Source organism: Schistocerca nitens, chromosome 11, assembly GCF_023898315.1.
Source record: "Schistocerca nitens isolate TAMUIC-IGC-003100 chromosome 11, iqSchNite1.1, whole genome shotgun sequence".
Classification (NCBI taxonomy): domain Eukaryota; kingdom Metazoa; phylum Arthropoda; class Insecta; order Orthoptera; family Acrididae; genus Schistocerca; species Schistocerca nitens.
The window spans coordinates 100,279,310-100,300,962 of record NC_064624.1 but is presented as its reverse complement, the minus strand read 5'-3'; the positions used below and the strand labels follow the sequence as shown (position 1 = coordinate 100,300,962).

Sequence of the window (21,653 nt, the reverse complement as noted above, 5' to 3'; positions counted from 1 at the left end):
AAGGTTCCTTGTGTTGTTTTTTTATGAAGATCATTGACTAATTTGTTTTCCACCTGCAGATAAATGACCAAGTGGATGAAGCAGCCACACTCTCACCGGTCCAGATATTCCTGAAAGAAGCGGAAGGTGTAAGTATTCATGAAATACTGACTGTCAGTTACACACTGAAGTAATGAGATAACTGTTAATTGTATTTCATTTACCAGTAGTAGAAAACGCATATACATAAAATATCTTATATACTATAGTTGAAAGTCAAACTGGAGAATACGCATTATAATAAGCCACAATTGTACTGTGTATACACACACAGATTAGGTAGATATTTCTAAGGGACTCTTTGCAAATGATACAGTTGTGTACAGTGATTTCACATAACTAGAAAATTATTGTTAAATGCTGGAGGACTTGATGATGATGTGCATGTGGTTCAGGGACAGGCAAGTGAAGTACTGTAGATGTGTAAACAGATGAAAAGACTGTCGTTGCTCAGTTACTGGAAAAGGACACAACCAGCAATAGCTGCAGTTTCAGGAGAAATCAGATGGCAGAAAATTCGTGCTGGACTGGAACTCAAACCCGGATCTCTGGGACTCAAACCCGGATCTCCCGGTTTATGTGTTAGGTCGCCATAACCACTTTGGCTATCCGTACAGGAGTCATGACAAGAAACACTTCCATATGTCGTCTTCTGTGCGTCACAATGTGCACTCTTGCACTTAATTTATAGGGATTGGAAAAATTTACGTTTCTGCTTCAAAATGCAAAATTACGTTTTAGATGCTATTTTGTGATAAATTGTATCCAGATGAACTATTTTATCAGAGATAATTTGAAATGTCTTGATTCCTGCATAAAAATATTGAAAATGTAACCAGTTTTTGGTTAATGGTATTGTGCATCTTCTGGTGAAGGTCAATTTGTAAAGGTAATGTGTATAAGAACCTTTCTGCAAAATGAAAGTGTACAAATGCAACGACATATCAGTGCTCTAAATGATCTGATGCCAGGACAGTTGTGGGCGGTTGAATGGTCTATTTAAGATACGTGCTGTGTAATACAATGTAGTACTCAGCTGTGGGACCTAGTATTTTATAACAAAGAAATGTGTACATTTGTTTGTTAAAAAAGCCCAAAATATGGTTTAATGTGGACATTTCTAAAGTGGCAAATTAGGTGGAGTATGTTCTGAGCAGTGGTTGTATCGAATACTGCTAGATATCAGGCCTGCACTGAGTCGTTAACAATAGTCCGCTAACATCAGCGAGCAGTTGAGCTGTAGCTTTCCCCCAAATATTTTGTGTCACGTGTTGCTTATCGTTTTTTGATTTTGAAATAAGTGAAGCTACTAATCCTGATGTGTTACGGATTTCGATTACGAACCTTACAACGTTAGAAGAGATGGGTGATCCCTTTGACAATACTGTTGGCTGTTGCCATGTGAAAGGGAGGCGGGGTTTGTTTCTGCACACCACTCTTCTTCCCTCTGGCAGTCAAAATTCTAGTTTATTTATGCTTGTGGTCATCTGTCACTATAGCCTGTAGTGTCTGCACTATGTGCCAAAATTCTTCTCCTAATGTTAACATAGCATTATGTTCAGTTCTGCTTCTATGCTAACTGCCTTGTCTGTTCTGTCTGTAGCATTGTGAAGCATGGGTCGCACACCTACAAATGCCCACAAAAGATAGAAATTAATAGTTTGTAGATTTTGTTATCATCGAATTGTGCAGAAAAGAGAGATAATGTCCAGAAACACCTTAAATTAGAGATGCATTCAGCTCACTGTCAGGAAAAAGCTGTGGCTTTTCAACAGAACAATCATTTTTAAATTCTTAAATATAGCCAAATGAAGAAAACAAAGGCTAGTTTGGAAGAAAAAGGTTTTGGAAGTTTTTGCAAAAGCAAACATTACTGTCACAAAGTTCCCAATCAGCACCTTTCTGTAGCAGTCAGTTTCAAAGAAATAAGGCTTTGTTTATTATCACTCACGTGACAACCTTTGAGGTATGTGCATCTAATCATTAAAAGAAATATGAATCTCAACAAAAATAGATGCAAATTTTGCCAAAAAGAGAGAGAGAGAGAGAGAAATTCCAGTACGTGGGGTACATATAGAAGTTTGGGCCTGGCCAAGAGTTGTGCACAGATAGCCAAAACAGTTAAGGTGACCGCTTGTGTAAAGCAGGAAACCTAGGTTCGAGTTCCAGTATGGCACAAATTTTAGTTGTTTTCATTCCATTATACAGCTGATGGTTGTCCGTATTTGCAACTGCAAATATGTTTTGTGTATTCCGTGTGGGCTGTGGTCAGTACAGTGCTTGTTCTTTTGGGCATGCATGTATGTCCAAAGGAACATTGCATCATACTTTTAACAACACAGGTACTGCAATATCATAAAATGTCTGTGTTTATACAGTGTCTGCATCGTCACAATATAATGCTCTTCAGACACGCATGCCTAAAAGCTGTGGATTAACATTATGAAATAAATCTACTTATTTCATATCTGCATTGATGTCAGCATTTTGTTACACACGAAAGTTTGTGCCGGACCAAGACTCGAACTCAAATTTTCCACTCGTTACGAGCGTTCACCTTAACTGCTTCGGCGATCTGAATGTTCCCCCAGGACTGATCCAGACTTCTATATATCGTGTAGTCACATCCCGTATGCCCACACAATTTGCGATTCTCGTGCAGGGAGAGAAGAGTGTTATATTGTCATTTTAGCCTCTCGTTGGTACATATTTGTAATATGCGAACTTTTTCACAACATTATATTAGTGTATATAAATTAGTTGTCAGTTGACAGCTCCCACCAGCAATACACGAATGGGACCTGGGCTGGTTTTGCAGGCTCCAACCCTGTTGGCAGTTCCACTGTGCAAATCATTGTTCTTGCTGGTACTCAAGTAGCAAATGTATTTTAATGAGAAAATGTTGTCTAAATGAAGAAAAAATGTAACCCTGGCCCTAATGACAATTAACAGCACTACGGAGGTCTAGATCGTAGTCAACTTAGAGAATTTTTATGTACTTTTTGTAGGAAGTACAGACATCAAACTTAATACTTGTTACGAGTTAAATGTTGAATAAAATTTCAAAACGATGTCATCCTCGAGCATTATGCACGAGTCTCTATAGACCGTATGCTGAAGCTGTGGCGCGATCCCAACCGAGGGATGTTTGGTGAAGACTAGGGACCGTATTATACGCATTTGCATGCTGCATATGCATTTGCATATTTCGCTCCTTACGATACATATTTCACTCTGTTTACAATATTTTAAAAATTGAGATGGGTAGTCTCTAGCTCTATCTAGTTTTTATGTCTCACACATTCACCGCACCTAAAACTGTGTGTAATAGCTAACCGAAAGCCCACTGCATGGCGAAATCATTACAGAATAGGAACAGGAAGAGGCGTACAGAGTCAGTGCTCCTGCGCCTGTGCCCCCCGGTTAACCCCCCCCACTGTCCCGCCGTATGCGTTCGCAACAAATAAATTAAATTATGCGAGCTTTTAGTCGCACATCCGTTGTTTCAGTTTAGCTTTCTGCTTACTTGTACACAGTTGAACGTGTTAATGATGTGCAGTGTACAACGTGTCATGTGCCATACCACCCGAAAAAAGAATGGTCGTTTCGTGGATAGCTGACCGTCCCGGAACATTTACATATGACGGAATTATTTTATGTTGTCAAGTCTGTGAAAAAAATGTTTTGTGAAAAAAAAAAAAAGTTTCAAGTAGATCAGCATGCCGAGACAAATCTTCCTATCACAGGAATGCAGAAGAAAAGTTGATGACAAAAATTTCTGATAACAGCAAGTTGCAGTAGCAGAGACTTGTCCAGAGGTAACCAAAAAAGTCTGTTTAACATGGATCTGTGCAGAGCATTCATTGCAAGCAATATTCCTCCTCACAAACTTATAAACACTACCCTCTAAGGCTTCCTGCAGAAGTATTGCTTAAATCAAAATATACCACATGAATCGACATTGTGTAAAAATTACATACCGACAATGTGCGTAAATGTTCTGGAAGAAATACGCAATGAACTCGAGGGCAACATGATCTGGATTTCAGTTGACGAAACTACAGACAGTTGTGGCCTGTACTTTGCAAATTTAATTGTTGGTGTTTTAAAAGAAGAGCCTTCTTCTTCCTATTTAGTGTTCTGCAAAGAACTTGAAAAAGTAAATCATTCTACGATCACTAGATTTGTGATTGAGGGTATTAGAAAAATATATCCAGAATCTTCTGCAAATGCAAGTGTGTTTGTGTTTATTTGAGATGCTGCTCCCTATATGATCAAAGCAGGAAAAGCCCTCAGAGTATTTTATCGTAATTTGATTCGTGTGATGTGCTTTGTTCACTGAGCACATCGTCTTGCTGAATGTAAGTAAACTGATTTCAGCCACAGAGAAAGTGTTTCTAACGGCTCCTGCTCGCATCAACGCCTACAAAGAAAAACTACCAAATGTGCAATGATTATAAAGAGTCCGCCTCGATTGCAAATAGAAACCGGATGTTCGCCCTAGGTTTCGGTGCAGATAACCACGCCTTCTTTGGAACACACTAAAACTACAAACTGCCTAAATAGGCATCGCCCAGCATTAATACAGTTAGTAGTTTTAGTGTGTTCCGAAGAAGGCACGGTTATCCGCGCCGAAACCTAGGTCAACATCCGGTTTCTATTTGCAATTGAGACGGATTCTTTATAATCATTAAATTATTCCAGTCGTAACTCATTGGGGTACGTAGGTTGAAGCTGTGTCATTTTACAATGAAAATTTCAAGGCCATTAGAGGGGTAGTAAATGACTTTAATAGTGCAGAGGCTTTGGCAGTTTGCCAATCCAAGGAAGCTTTTAATGATTCCGGTATTAAAAAAGACATTGCTGTGATTAGCACTACTTTTCCCATATGCCTGCAAGTATTAAAAAGCTTGAAACTCAAGGTTTGGCATTGAATGAATCTATTCAGTTAATGAATGAAATTATTCTAGTGAACTGCTCATTGCCGGAGGTATTCCCGAGAAAACTTATAGAAAAGTTTGAAAACATTTCATACAATAACCCATGCTTTGAACCCTTGTACCATATTGATAGTTTTATTAATGGGACGGGTGAACTTTTACCAGAAACGGTAAGTGCCAACATAGCACCCAAATTCAAATACTGCCCAGTCACCTCAGTTGATGTAGAATGGTCCTTTTCTACTTATAAAAATGTTTTGAGTGATCGAAGACACAATCTTACCACCAAACTTTTGGAACAGTACTTGTTTATATGTATTTACAATAGTAGAAAAATGTAAAATAAATTGTAAATGATGCTTTGGTCCAATAGTATTAATTAAAAGTTAATGATGTTAAAAAAATTCATGATTGTGTGTTGTTTTTTAAATAAAATATTACTGGGTTTTTGAGTGTGCCCCCCCTGCGTGCAGTATATCTCGAAGTTGGACCTGTACGTATCGATTGTTTTGCCGTGACTCAACTCACATCGCGTCTGTTACCGACAACAATAGTGAATAAGGAACAACTCTTGAAATGCAGTATGAGTCCCCATTTTGCAAATTTTTAGAAAATAATCCCAGAAAGCCTCCCCCCCCCCTTCCTAACCTCTACCAGAAATTATTCAGAAAGTGATATCAACATTCTAAATGTACCGATGTTTGGCATGGCTGGCACTCTTCCTCGTAATTGATATGCACGGGTTCGACTTTGAGATGTAATGCACGCAGTAACTCCTATGTTTTTTTATTATTTGATCTTGCAGATTTCTGCACTTTGTGCATTTTTAAGCATTTTTCATGCATATTTTAAGATTTTTATGATGCATATAATCCAGTGATGACACACCCACAAGAATAGCATTTTAGAGCAGTTTTGAAAAAATTGTAAGCTTTCATCAACCTGAAGGTGGTTTTGAGCAGCACAGTGCTCTACGAGGGACAGTCCTACTCAAGGCCATACACCATTGCCCTCCTCTGACCTTTGAACTCATTCATCTACAGTTTGTCAACTCCAAACTGTGGTGGAACTTGCCGTTTTTCACAATAACAGATCCATCAGGAGGTTAAGGAAGTGATTAATGACAAATAAAAACGTGTAGCTACCTCAGCGCTTACACCACTCTTCACCTGTCTGTCAGCGATGTCGCGAACGACCGACGGTGGAAAGATGGTGTGCTCCAGCAGTCAGTACCTCGCTACCTGCCATGGCGCGAGCATCAGTGTGTGTGCAGATAATGGATGTGTGTTACTTAAAATAGCAAGCGGGACTATGATATTACGTGTGCTATCAGTTGCTTGTCTTATTACTGTGCTGACTAATAAAACATTATTATCTCGAAGTGTAGTGTTTGATTAGCTGCAAAGGTGTTACTCATACTGGCACGCTGCCAGCTTCATACTGTATTTACTTGAGTGTAAGACGCCCCTGAATATAAAATGGCCCAATTTTTTAAATTTTTTTATTTATTCATTTTTTTAATGAAAGGCTCCTTGAGAGAAATTTATTTTTAACAGATTCTGATTAACTAGAATTACAAACTGTTTTATTGACATAAAGTATCTGCCAAAAAGGTAACCTTATAACTATTCTAAACTTTTGCCATTTATTGATTGTCTAAATTTTGATAACACTTGGAGAAATAAAATAAACAACAAGAAATTGTTCACATGAATTTTTGGACTGTTTTCTTTTCTGCCTTTTATGCTTACAATCCCTGTAGTGTGTGCTACCACTGTCTTGGGTCATCACCATCATCAGCCTAATGGCACAGCCGTGAAATTTATACCTTCATTGTCACAAACATATGGCTGTTTCTTTAGAATATGTGGCTATTTCTGAGGTGGTTGTTATGTTGGAATTTGAGAACACAGCTATTTTTTCCTGTATACATACCAGATTTCACCTCTATCCTGAAATGAGTATGTTATAATCTCACTTCCAAACATGTCACCTCCCCCCACTCTGTGTAGAACCCCCTGATATACCCCCTTTCATTCTTGTCGTACGTCACAGAGAGTGTTGACAACATTGCAGCAAGAAACACAGAAGTACATCACTTGCCTAGATCTAGGTCTTGTGCAGAAATGAATACTATTGTTGAGTATTTGTCCAATTTTAAAGTCAGTTCAATTCCGACTACAAATGCATTTGGGCAAACTGCAGTTTAAACACAGTAGATGTTCATACACTGAAGTGCTGAAGAAACTGGTATAAACATGTTTATTATAACACAGAGATTTGTAAACAGGCAGAATACGGCGCTGCGGTCGGCATTGCCTTTACAAGACAACAAATGTCTGGGGCAGTTCTTAGATCAGTTACTGCTGCTACAATGGTAGGTTCTCAAGATTTAAATGAGTTTGAACGTGGTGTTACAGCCAGTGCATGAGTGATGGGACACAGCATCCCTGAGCTAGCAATGAAATGCAGATTTTCCTGTACGACCATTTCATGACTGTACTGTGTACTGTGACTATCGGGGATCTGGTAAAACAGCAAATCTCAGACATCACAATGGCTGGAAAACAGTCCTGCGAGAACAGGAGCGACGACAACTGAAGACAATTGTTCAATATGACAGAACTGCAACCCTTATGCAAATTGCTGCAGATTTCAATACTTGGTTATCAACAAGTGTCAGTGTGTGAACCATTCAACGAAACATCATCGATACGGGATTTCAGAACCGAAAACCCACTCGTGTACCCTTGATGACAGCATGACACAAAGCTTTAGGCCTTGCCTGGGCCCAGTCAACACCAACATTGGACTTATGATCACTGGAAACATGTTGCCTGGTCGGACGAGTTTTGTTTCAAATTATATACAGTTGTGGAGACAACCTCATGAATCCATGGACCCTGGATACCAGCAGTTGACTGTTCAAGCTGGTGGAGGCTCTTAATGGTGTGGGGCATGTGCAGTTTGAGTGATATGGGACCCCTGATAAGTCTAGATATGACTCTGACTGGTGACACATACGTAAGCATGCTGTCTGATCACCTGCATCCATTCATGTTCATTGTGCATTCCGACTGACTTGGGCAATTCCAGTAGGACAATATGGGGCAATTACAGCAGGACAATGCGACATCCCACACACCCAGAATTGCTACAGTGTGGCTCCAGGAACACTATTCTGAGTTTAAACACTTTTGCTGGCCATCAAACTCCCGACCATTATTGAACGTATCTGGGATGCCTTGCAACGTGCTATTCTCAAGAGTTCCATCTCCTCACACTCTTAGGGATTTGTGGACAGGCCTTCAGGATTCCTGTTGTCAGTTCCCTCCAGCATTACTTCAGGCATTAGTAGAGTCCATGCCACGTCGTGTTGCGGCACTTCTGCGTGCTCGCAGGGGCCCTACGTAATATTCGGCAGGTGTACCAGTTTCTTTGGCTCTTCATTGTAGAAAGCAAAAGTACTTGGTATAGATTACCACGCATAACAACATGATGAAATTTGCTGCGGGCTCAGTGCTTCCCTCCGTGCAATCGTCATAGCTCTCAGCCAAGCTGGTGTCACTGTTCTCCTTCCAAGCTTGAGTAACTGTCAAAAACAGACTGCAATATCTGCTAGTATGCAGGTCATATGTAACAACACCAACTAATATGTAAATAAAAGATTGCATTTAAGATTCTGTTCCACTCTCGAAGTTTTGCTCATCCCGCGATCTACTGACGTCTGTCCGTACTATCTCCACAACGGGTCTTGCGACTGTAATTTATTTTTGCTTTGACAATTACAGTCTGTTTAATATGATCTACTTCATTTGTTAGCCACGTCATTCTATATTAATTTTCCTTCTTGTTTCAACTGAATTTCACAAACATGGTATACAGCTGAGTAAAATCAGGTAATGTTTTTACATGGTATTGTAATACATGAACAGTGGTCAAATTTCTCATTTGCAATCTACGTAGTATCATTACAGTGTCTCATAACCAAATAAAATTTTGGTCTGGTTTCTGAATCAACTAATGTTCTTTGAAGGACAAAAATTTCTATATTTGAATGTTACCTTTACTTAAAAAATTGCATTAATGTTTGTATAGAATATTTATACATGTATGAGAATGTTTATTGGAAACCTGTTAAAATACGACAAAAGCTTGTAAGTTGATAGACTTTAATTCTATTTCCTCCTGTGTTTCACAAAACTGTCAAATGTCAATCAGTGCAATAGACTGTTGTGGCTAGTTCATTATTTGTTGTGTATCTCTTGCACTAGTCAGTGTCATGTGATTGTTCGAGTAACGTCGATACTGTACCGAGCACTTCGGTGTATCGGGAACTCTCGAGCTTGTCGGAACGTATCATTTGCCAAGCCCTGCCCTTCAGAATTATTTAAAATAAAATTGCACAAAGCTTCATCTTCATGATGACCACTGTAAATGTAATACTACTACTGTGCACATTACTAAACAATGTGATAATGGTGACCTCAGAAAAGTAGCTCAATCAGCCAATTTTAAGACAACCCTGTAGCTTTTGAATGACACATTTGGAAAGAAACCTCGTCTTATAATTATGTAAATACTCTAGATGATGCAGCAATATGTTATCTGCTGATACATATTTCACCATGAGTGATCTGAAGATGATTGTGTGGTCAACTGAAATTAGTCTTCACATAATGTTTTATAGTGCACGGGATCTAGACAGTAAAAAAGTTTTTACTGATTTGAGCTATTAATACCTGCTGGGTCGAAATGGAAACACAGTTTTCTTCTGTAATGTGTTTCTGTTGTTTTAGGGGAGGACACCAGACAGCGAGGTCATCGGTCTCATCGGAATAGGGAAGGACGGGGAAGGAAGTCGGCCGTGCCCATTCAGAGGAACTGTCCTGGCATTTTCCTGGAACGATTTAGAGAAATCACAGAAAACCTAAACTGGGACGGCCGGACGTGGGATTGAACCGTCGTCCTCCCGAATGCCAGTCCAGTGTCCTAACCACTGCGCCACCTCACTCGGTGTGTGTGTTTCTGTCGTGGCAAGATTGACGGTGGGTCGAGTGGTGTCGCTAAATGACTGCCACATCTGGGAGGGTGGTGGCTCATCAGTTTGCACGAGGGCCGCACTGTTTTGGAAGACTTGCAGTATTGAGGGCTGCAATGTGGCAGAAGCTCTGTGTCTAGTGGTAGCCTGCATTGAGGTAGGCTGGCTTGCACCAGGACATGGACAGTGCTGTGTCTACCCCTTTAATGTGGAGAGTGAGTGTGCTAGTGTTGTGTCCTGGGAATGGATTTGAGCCTCAGAAGGGCGGTTCTAGTGCTCCACGCAGTGGACCGTGTCAGAGGAAAATGTGGTACGTCATTGCCAGCTCTCTGAGAACAAAAGTAGCCTGTTTTCAGTGCCATGTTGTTCCACTCGGTAAGTAAGTGTGGAGGGTAAGAATTGGAAACCTAGGTGTAACTACGGGAAGCAGGTCCGAAAAGATATAGATTGTGGTAGTTGTGCGTGAAGAAGAGGTCTGATCGGGATACACCGATGTGGGAAGCTGCTTATCTGTTGCAAAGCCATTGTACAGCAGGCATGTGAATTGGTACTGAGGATGTTGTGCCACCAGTTGTCAGACGTGTGATACTTTTACCGCAACATATTTGGGACTATGTTACCTCATTATTGAGTGCTATAAAATATGGAAGCCAGTTAAGAAATCACAATACTACACATACTGACCCATATAAAAATATTTATATCTCCCTTTAATGTAACATACCATAAAGCTTCTGTGCCATTAGGTATCATCAGCAGTAAAATCCAGCAGCAAATGTGCATTGTCATACATAACTCTTCTCAGAACATCTCATATTGGCAGGTTACACTCTCGAGGCACAGTTTGCGTGTTAAATTGGACGACACTAGTGTCACTTTAGCGATATCTCCTCAGGGAACAGCAACTGATTTATTCGAATTAGCGGCATTAGGTTTAATGTTTTCAGTTGTCTTCCGTATGGATGCACACAATGAAACACAGGTGTAGTAATTGTTTTTAGAATTTTTAGAACTTTTGATTTTCATAAATTTTACAGTAGAAAGTAACATTGTTGAGGGCTCTGACATATGCTTTGCAGTCGAGTGCTATTTTTGGTAGGTGACAGCAGCAGCTTTAGTTTAACTGTGCCTTGAGAGTATAACATACTAACATGAGATGTTCGAGGAAGAGTTTTATGTTTGACAGTGCATGTTTGCTGTTGCCTTTTGCTATTGATGATGACGCCTAATGGCACAAGAGCTTTGAGGTACATTACACTGTGGGCCGACATAAATATTTCAGTATAGGTCAGTAGGTAGAGTGTTGTAATTTATTGGTGGGTTTCCTTGTTTTATAGCACTTGATAAATGCGTTGTGGTAAAAATACCAGACATTTGACCACTCATGGTGTAACATACTCAGTACCATTGGGGTGCAGCATAAAACAAAAGTCTTTTGAATGAAGACCACAGCAACATGCAGTTGACATTGATGAAGTTATAATAAGTGACAGATAATTATTATTCACGTATGGGCCCAGTAGGACCACGCGAGGTACAATCCATCAATGTCATGTTTGGTGGTTGGCCTTTCTTTGTGCCCAAATTTGTTTCATCCTTTCAGAATGAAGTCTCTTTCTTTCATCAGACCACGGTGTTCCAATCTGTTTTCTAATCAGTGGCAGATTATTGACTGATTTCTCCCCCCCCCCCCCCCCCCCCCCCCCCCCCGTTGACTTTCATCTACACTCTGAACTAATGAGATACCTATTAATTGAATGTCCTTTAGCTGTAGCAGAGAAGGCCTGTGGATGCAATTTCTTATCTACTACAGTTGATAGTGAGTGAATTGGAAAATACACATTGTATTGAGTCAAAATTTTACTGTGCAACAACCGAGCGAGGTGGTGCAGTGGTTAGACACTGGACTTGCATTCGGCAGGACGACATTCTTCTGACAGAAGAGTTGAAGGGGATGGAAAGAGGGGTGAAGGAAAAGGTCTGGTGAGCTTTAGGCACCAGAGAGGAGAAGACACTGATTCCAAAAGCCTGCGGATTTTAATACGTTTATATTTTTCTCCTGCTGCCACTGCTCGGAATGCACTATTTGGAATTCTTAAGTTGTCACGCGTAAAATACAGGGAGCGAAAAGAAAAGCCTTGTACAGAAATAAGACTGCAGCTGTAAGAGTCAAATTGCTGCAGCGCACCTATCACGGACTGCTGGCAGCCCAGTGTCTGCCAGCTGCACAAACCACGGCAGGGCCGAGAAGTCGGCAAATAGATTGTGTTAAGAGGGCCGCACCAAAACGACACTTGCTGCACGCTGTTAGCATTGGCGTTAAGCGATTGAGGCTGTGTTCCGCTTCTGTGACCCGGCCGAGCAGCCAGTCGAAAAGCTGTAGTACTCTGCACACTGAGGATTTAAGTTCGTGCTATGGTAGCAGAAGGCAGTGACATTGCCAGTCCGGAACTGTCGAATTCACCAGAGCCGCTGCCGTCCGGTTTGCCGTCGACTGCCACTCGCAACTGAGATGTCGCACGCCCTAGGAACGGTCTCCGCCACCTTGGCGTATCAAATGCGTTGCCACAGTTGCAAGCAAATCGTTTCTGAAAAACAGAAATTTTTAATATTGAATATTAATTTAAATCTTTGGGAGTCTTTTGTGAACGTCTTTATATGAAGTATAGCCTTGTATGGAAGAGAAATTTGGACGGTCATCATTTCAGGCAAGAGGAGAAGAGCTTTTGAAATGTCATACTACAGAAGGCTGCTGAAGATAAGTGGTAGTGGATAATTAGTGAAGTAGTTCTGGATCAAATTAGAAAGAAAAGAAATTTATGTCACATCTTGGCTAAAAGATGATGTATGCTGGGGCATCAAGGGATTGTCATTTTGGTGATGGAGGGGATAGGGTTAAAATTGTAGAGGAAGAACAAGGTTTGAATACACTAAGCAAACTGAAGTGGATGCAGGTTGTTGTACCTATACTGTGATCAGGAAAGAGGCTTGCCAAAGATAGACTTCACGGAGAGCTGCCTCAAACCAGTCTTTGTGTTGAAGACCACAGCAGTGTTGAAACCCTAATTTTGTATGAAAGGTCAAATTGAGTGAGTTCGCCATAATGTTCCAAGCTATAGTGTAATTAGTGGCTGCTTAGAATGTGTGAACTGTTTCAAGAAGTGTTTAGGCCATACGGTATATAGTGCCGCAGTTAATGCTGGAAATGGGTACTGCACTCAAACATGGTGGCAACAGAAGTACACATTAATGGTCACACAGTAAAGGTAACACTGTTTGTAGCATCTTCCACTGTGTAAATGTAAAACAAACTGTTGGCTTGTTTTATGAAAATGAAAGTTGCTACTCACCATATAGCGGAGATGCTGAGTCGCAGATAAGCACAACAAAAAGACTGTCACAAATAAGCTTTTGACCTACAAGGCCTTTGTCAGAAACACACACACACACACACACACACACACACACACACACACACACACACACACACACACACACACACACACACGCGCGCGCGCGCGACTGCGGACTTTGGCAGCTGAAGCCACACTTATTCGTAATATATCATTATTTCTGAATTTTACATTGTTTGATGTTGGCTTACCCCCCCGCCCCCCCCCCCCTCCCCATAGTGTTCATAAGCAGTTGTCCTCTGGGATAAAGCACATAAAATAAATAGCTATGAGCACCCATATGGGGTCATTCTATGCCAAACTATTCATGGGCCATCTAGAGCAATATTTTCTAACTGCCCAGAGTCCAACCCCTCACCATTTCAGATTCATTGGTGACACCCTCATGATCTGGACTGAGGGTGAGATCACCCTAGCCACATTCCCCCAAAACCTCAACACCTTCCTCAGTGCTGACCTCCACCTCAAGGATAGCTTCATCAGTACCTCCGTCCATACCAAACCTTCCAAACACCGACAGTACCTCCACTTTGACAGCTGCCACCCATTCCGTACCGAGAAATTGCTCGCGTACAGACTAACCACCCGTGGTCATCCCATCTGCAGGGACGAGCAGTGCCAGAGCAAATATACCGAGTATCCCACCGAGACCTTCGCAGACCGAAATTACCCTCCCAACCTTTTACAGAAGCAGATCTCGCATAGCTTGTCTCTCCATCTCTCCAGCCATCTACCACCTCCTACTTACTCACCATCTGCCTACAGAGCAGCATTCATCTCGTGCCTCGGCACCACGTACGACTGGAGCAACGGTTTTGACTACCTCTCACTGTGCCCTGAAATAGACCTAGAGGTAAGACCTATCTCGTACATTCTCCCAACCACATACTCCGGTCAGACATCTTCTACCCCATCAGAGGTAGGACTACCTGTGGAAGCAGTTTTTCTGAACTGTGCAGGTGGGAACTCTGCCTGCAATATATCCTATATTACCGTAACCCCCCTGGCCTCAGCCTTCATTAGTCCCTGTCCTCCACTTATCTATCCCCTTCCCTGCTCTCACTCCAGCAATACACGGACTTCTATTCCACTAACACACCCATTAGTCACTAGTCTTTTTCCCCATCTCTTCTTCTCTCCTCCTTTCCCAATCGCCTCCCCTCCCATCCTCCTCCCCCCCCCCCACTCCCCACACATACAAACCTCCCAACTGCACCTAAATGCCCTACCCTATCCCCACTGCCCCCTTGCAAGCTCCCACAAGCAGCACGACACCTTTTCCCACCCCACTCTGCACCCCGTGCCGCCTCCTTACCATCACAACTGGATAGCTGCTCCTGTCGGGCGCATATACGACTGCAGAGAGAGAGAGAGAGAGAGAGAGAGAGAGAGAGAGAGAGAGAGAGAGAGAGTCCGTCCGTCCGTCCGTCCTCTAGTCCTGTGTATGGCTTCTCACAATATTGTTAAAATAAATAATGTTTTTATTCAGGAGAAATGAGCAGCAAGAATATTGTGTAAAGTAGAGAGATGGTGGTGCCCCTTGCAGAGGCTGCTTTACGGATCTCGAAATTCTTACACTCACTTCCTGGTACATTTATGTCACAACGACTTTTGTTGCTTATAATAAAAATTTCCTTCAACTGAAAAGTGATTTGCACAGGTTCCTTTGGGTCTAGTATTCAGAGTTAAGTTACGTACTCTGGTGCAAAGGATTTCAACATATACTACAAACATAAAGCAAAGATATTTGGGCAGGAACATTTGGCAGTTGATAAGAAAATAGAAAACATTCCTTGTTGGCCATTCCTTCTAAAATTATCTGAATCTGTAGATTTAAGAATTGAAAATTCATATTAGCTACATGACAAATAACAATGTTCATAGGAATCTACATCTACATCCAGATTCCGCAAGCCACTGTATGGTGCATGTTGGAAGGCATGCTCTACTACTACTAGTCATTTCCTTTCCTGTTCTAGCTGCAAATAGAGCGAGGGAATAACAACTGTCTCTATGCCTCCATGTGGCCCCTAATCTCTCTGAGCTTACCTTCATGGTCGTTACAAGAACTGTACATTGGCGGCAGTAGAATCGCTCTGCAGTCAGCCACAAATGGTGGCTCTCTAAATTTTCTGGATAGTGCTCCTCGAAAAGAACGCTGTCTTCCCTCCGGTGATTCCATTTGAGTTCTTGACGCATCTCCATAATACTTGATTATTGTTGAAACATATTAGTAACAAATCTAGCAGCCTGCTTCTGAATTCCTTCGATGTCTTCGTTTAGTCCGACCTAGTGCGGATCCCAAACATTCGAGCAGAGCTCGAGAAGAGGTTGCAATAGTGTCCTACATGTGGTCTCCTTTACAGATGAACCTCACTTTCCTAAAATTCTCCCAATAAATCAAAGTGGACCATTCACCTTCCCCACTGCAGTCCTTATATGCTCATTCAATTTCATATCCCTTTGCATTACGCCTAGATATTTAACTGACATGAGTGTGTCAAGCATCTCATTATTTGTAAACTGTGGGTTTGTTTTTCCTACTCATCCGCATTAACTTACATTTTTCTACATTTAGAGGTAGCAGCCATTCACCACACCAACTAGAAATTTTGTCTGAGTCATCAACTACCCTCCTACAGTCACTCAACGATGGCACCTTACTGTACACCACAGCAACATTAGCTAACAACCGCAGACTACTGTCCACCAAATCATTTACATATGTAGGAAAACAACAACTTTCCTGTCACACTTTCCCGGGACACTCCTGTCTCTGATGAACACACACCATCAGGCACAATGTACTGGGTTCTGTTACTCAAGAAGTCTTTGAACCACTCACAAAATCTGGGGACCTATTCCGTATGCTTGTACCTTCATTAACAGTCGGCACTGTGGTGCCGTGTCAGATGCTTTACAGAAATCTAGGAGTATGGAATGCTGCATGACAAACAATTTTGTGTTTTAAACAGCACTGTTGTGACCTCTCTGGTTATCTCAGGGTGACTGATCAAAGGTGTACACTCTGGTGTTTTGCTGAGTTGTCGTTTCCATCTCGTGCACAATATTTCAACAACTGGACGAGCCTTCTTCTTTAGGTGCTGTGAGTTTTACTGTTTTGTGCACTTGCTGGGTGGACTCCACTCCACACAGTCTGGTTGGAGTCTGGGAAGTGAGTAACAGCAAAACTCGTAGCATCCGTGGAAGACGGCTGCGTGAGATGTCGAAATATTGTGCATAAAATGTAACTGACAACTTGGCAGAACGGCTGGTAGCACACAGTTACAGATTTTGTTCTTAGGATCTGCAGCTGTTTTCTTTTAAAACTGACAGTGTAATCAACTAAATGCACTCACAGAAACAGCAAGTGTCATATCGTGAAGCACCAGTCTGATACTTGTCAACCTTCACGGTGATGTTTATCATGTAACAGTTATTTCATGATTAAAATTTCATTCCATTTTGAACTTATTCATCAATAAAAACTTATCTGGTTTTGATGGTGTTCCAGTAGAGTACTAAAGATTTATTCTCATAAAATAAGCCTGGTATTATTGGAAATATGTAATGCATCAACTGAGTCAAGACATTTTTCCAGAGAAACTGAAATACACCATTGTTAAACTCCTCTTTAAGTAAGGTGATAGGAGAGGTTAATAACTGCTGACCTGTTTCATTGTTGACATCATTTTCCAAAATGCAGTTGAATACCAGCAGCTGCCAGTCTTGTGATGGCTTTTGTTACCACTGGAAAGTTGGCATTGGTGACGCCAAGTTTCCAGACAAGGTGTGTGTGTGTGTGTGTGTGTGTGTGTGTGTGTGTGTGTGTGTGTATATAAAGACCTCTTTCACAGTTTTGGTAGCACTTGATTCATAGCTATTGAGCTCACAAAAGATTACCTTTCTTTTAGTGTGGATCATCCAGTAATATTCAGCAGCATTAAGCCAGGAATCCAATCATCTAAGCACAAGGTGGGGGAAGGAGGGGCAGTGAAGGTGCTTGTTCCTTAGATTTCTGCACCTGTAGCGGGACGTTCACATTAATTGTCGTGCCACAAGTAATTAATTTTCCTACATCAGAGCAATTTGATCACACCTCTTCTGCAACTCTGCATAACGCATGCATGCGTCAAATGACATAAACCATACTGCGGTAGAGAATTTGAAGCCCTCGGCTGCTTTAGCCGTGTATGAAGCACCATCTGTTGCCAGAAGCAAAACATTTTCTCTGCTCACAACATCTTGTCACAGTAGCTTTACAGAGTTGTGAAACGAAATGGCAACTGTTGAATTTTGTACTCTCTCTCGAGAGCTTCACGCATTAGGAGGAACATTTTTCCAGGCCTGTCAACTTTCAGAACACCCCATAACATCTGCAACATAATGTCCCCCCACATTGGTATCTTTGTATAGGGACGTTGATCTTTAGTTCAGCAACACTAATTCATTTTTTTTTTTTTTTTTGAGCTGCTCTTCGTAGCACACTGATAAATAGTTGTTTCTCAATATAGATTAACCTGGAACAGGATGTTTTGTGTACTTCTCAAGAACTGTCTGAAATGTGGATTCTTCAGCTTCTCAGATGGGATGTTGCAAGACACCATCATTTCACCTGTCTTTAAATGTTTGTACAATTGAAGATGAACCTGTCTGCTCAACTAACAGCATTTGTCTGCTGCCATTTTCAGCATTTCTCTTCACTCAGCTGCTGTATTTGGTGGTATTACAGTGCTGTTGCACATTAAAGTGCTTTTCTGCACTAACTTTGACTTCACTTAATTAACAAAATAACATTTCCCCACCAGTGCTGAAGAACTTATCATCAAACTCACAAACGAAACCTTGCAACTCCATGCTGATGGACTGCTTTTGTTGAACCACTTGAGTTTATATTCTCACTGAATAGTGTGACCACGTGTGCGATGTTCAACATGTCGGGAGGTGCATTTGTTAGTTTTGAGAACGTTTTGTTGGCCCCACCCAACAGTGTCTTGCATCAGCAAACTGACTAGTGTGTAATGCTACTTGTCTACTGTTGTTGTGATCTTCGGTACAGAGACTGGTTTGACGCAGCCCTCCATGCTACTCCATCCTGCGCAAGCTTCTTCATCTCCAAGTAACTACTGCAACTCACATCCTTCTGAATCTGCTTAGTGTATTCATCTCTTGGTCTCCCTCTACGATTTTTACCCTCCACACTGCCCTCCGATATTAAATTGGTGATCCGTTGATGCCTCAGAACATGTCCTACCAACCGATTTCTTCTTCTTGTCAAGTTGTGCCACAAATTCCTCTTCTCCTCAATTCTACTCAGTACCTCCTCATTAGTTACATGATTTACCCATCTGATCTTCAGCATTCTTCTGTAGCATCACATTTCAAAAGCTTCTATTCTCTTCTTGTCTAAACTAATTATCGTACTTGTTTCACTTCCATACGTGGCTACACTCCATACGAATACTTTCAGAAAAGACTTTCTGACCCTTAAATTTATACTCAATGTTAACAAAGTTCTCTGCTTCAGAAAAACTTTCCTTACCATTGCCAGTCTACATTTTATAGCCCCGACCATCATCAGTTATTTTTATCCCCAAATAGCAAAACTCCTTTACTACTTTAAGTGTCTCATTTCCTAATCTAATTCCCTCAGCATCACCTGATTTAATTCAACTACATTCCATTATCCTCTTGTTTTGCTTTTGTTGATGTTCATCTTACATCCCCCTTTCAAGACACTGCTTATTCAATTCAACTTCTCTTCCAGGTCCTTTGCTGTCTCTGACAGAACTAGTATGTCATCGGTAAACCTCAAAGTTTTTCATCAATAAACACTTCCGGGCTAAGTTGCCGTGGTCGATCTGTAAAACTTCTTCTCCCTAACGTTTCGTTCTCAACTACGGAGAACATCTTCGGAGGTGAGTCAACGACTGGCTGCTAGGAGCTGGGGCCGCCGCTTATATGGATATCGTAGAGGGCGCCACCGCACGTCACGTGGCGTCGATGTGCAGCTATCTCTGGCTATCGTCTGTTCTCTCGATTGCAGGCAATCGATTGTCACGTGATTGATGCAACGTCGACCGCCATATCTTATCCAACTTTAATCCTTCTTCTTTACGATTAAAATTGTATTGATGTTTGTGGATTTCAATTGCCTCTCTACACATACGTGTATAATAATGCGACGTCCTCGCTAGCACGCTGGTTTCACCGGTCGACGTTGCATCAATCACGTGACAATCGATTGCCTGCAATCGAGAGAACAGACGATAGCCAGAGATAGCTGCACATCGACGCCACGTGACGTGCGGAGGCGCCCTCTACGATATCCATATAAGCGGCGGCCCCAGCTCCTAGCAGCCAGTCGTTGACTCACCTCCGAAGATGTTCTCCGTAGTTGAGAACGAAACGTTAGGGAGAAGAAGTTTTACAGATCGACCACGGCAACTTAGCCTGGAAGTGTTTATTGATGAAGACGCCGGCCGTGAAAGCCTACATGGAATGACTCAAAGTTTTTATTTCTTCTCCGTGGATTTTAATTCCTTCTCCAAATTTTTCTTTTGTTTCCTTTACTGCTTGCTCAGTATACAGACTGAATAACATTGAGGATAGGCTACAACCCTGTCTCACTCCCTTTCCAACCACTGCTTCTCTTTCATGTTCCTTGACTCGTATAACTGCCATCTGGTGTCTGTAAAAATTGTAAATAGCCATTTGGCCCCTGCCACCTTCAGAATTTGAAAGAGACTATTCCAGTCAACATTGTCAGAAGCCTTCTCTAAGTCTACAGATGCTAGAAACATAAGTTTACCTTTCCTTAATCTATGTTAAGGTAAGTCGTAATTCGTAGGTCAGTATGCCTCACATGTTCCAACATTTCTACAGAATCCAAACTGATTCTCCCCAAGGTCGGCTTCTACCAGTCTACTAAAGTCGTGATAAATAAAGATTTGTAGTAATTGTTGTGTTTGTGGCATTATAATCTGAAACATTGTCATGTGAGCAACATTTTCATGTTTTTATTCGTGTGTCCATATAAGATACAACAAATATATAAAGTTTTGCAAAAGTTGGTGGAAATATAACCTGTTACTGAAAAAAAAGATGTAAATGTGACTTTGGATGCATAATAGAAGTACATTTATCTATACTATAACACCTGAATTTATGCATAAATTGTTGTTAAATTCACCATGAAGTTCAGGAAAAAATATGACTTGTCATAAAAATGTGGGCCCTTGTTATGATTACTTGAAGTGAAAAGTGAAGTGTCAAAAGTATTCAGTAATGTACCATAAGGAAACAGAGAATTAAAACTTTTAAACATAATTTCCGTCTTGTAAATTTCAAACACCACGAAAACATTATAAATCTGACATCTGTTGTAAATTTTTCCAGCTTTATGAATCGCCAGAGGACTTTGAAGTTGGCAGTCACCCATTGCTAATAAATCTGGTGAGTCACTGAGTTTTATAATGTTTCAGTACTTACAACTAGAATACAAGTTGCAATAAGCTCAGTAAGAAAGCCTGACTGCAACTCATTTTCTCAATGAAATTGTGGTTCTGTTGTTTGTCTTCTTCTTCTTAGTTCTTCAATCGTCAGGTTGGTTGTCGGCAGTGCACAAAGCTTTTCTTTCTTGGGCCTTCATCTTGAGAGTGGTATGTGGTGCAGTCGTTACTGTCCATGATCTAGGCAAAGTATTCCAGTCTCGGTCTGCCGCTTGTGTTCTTATCTCATTCTGTACAGCGAAACACTCCAAACAAATGCCTTTATGAGGTCTTTCCTGAAATGTCTGTCTATGCAGCTGGGTGTGAAAAGGTTCCGCAGTTTATAAATATTTTAGCATACAGTCACTAATATTAGGAACAAGTCCAGAGCAATGTGTTTCGAGAGTCGAGCTCTCATCATCAGGCTGTCTAAGTTAACCCTACATAAAATGCACTTCAGAAGCACTGGAGGTCAAAATATAAGATTATTCAGACATGGAGACTATCATCTTACTTTAAAACTGGAAGCACCAGATTCCCTGCATCCTTATCTGCATATTCTTCAAAACATTGTTTATGTAAGGCAGTAAACATCAGTCACACCAGCTGCCTCTCAGTGCACGTCAGAGCTGCACACGTGTTTATAAATAAGTGGTGCCTTAAAAGCAGCACTTCGAAGGATGTGTGTTAACATGGATAAGGAAGCAGGGAATCTGATGCTACCACTTTT

General features: G+C 41.2%; 1 long non-coding RNA gene across 1 annotated transcript in view; it reads left to right on the top strand.

Moving 5' to 3' along the window:
* LOC126212825 (uncharacterized) overlaps window positions 1-20,864 on the top strand; it is a 34,515-nt gene extending 13,651 nt beyond the window's left edge. Inside the window, exons 2-3 of the long non-coding RNA XR_007540921.1 lie at window positions 60-128; window positions 20,832-20,864. This is a non-coding gene — a long non-coding RNA (uncharacterized LOC126212825). The remainder of the gene's footprint in view (window positions 1-59; window positions 129-20,831) is intronic.
* The last annotated feature ends 789 nt before the right edge of the window (window positions 20,865-21,653 follow it).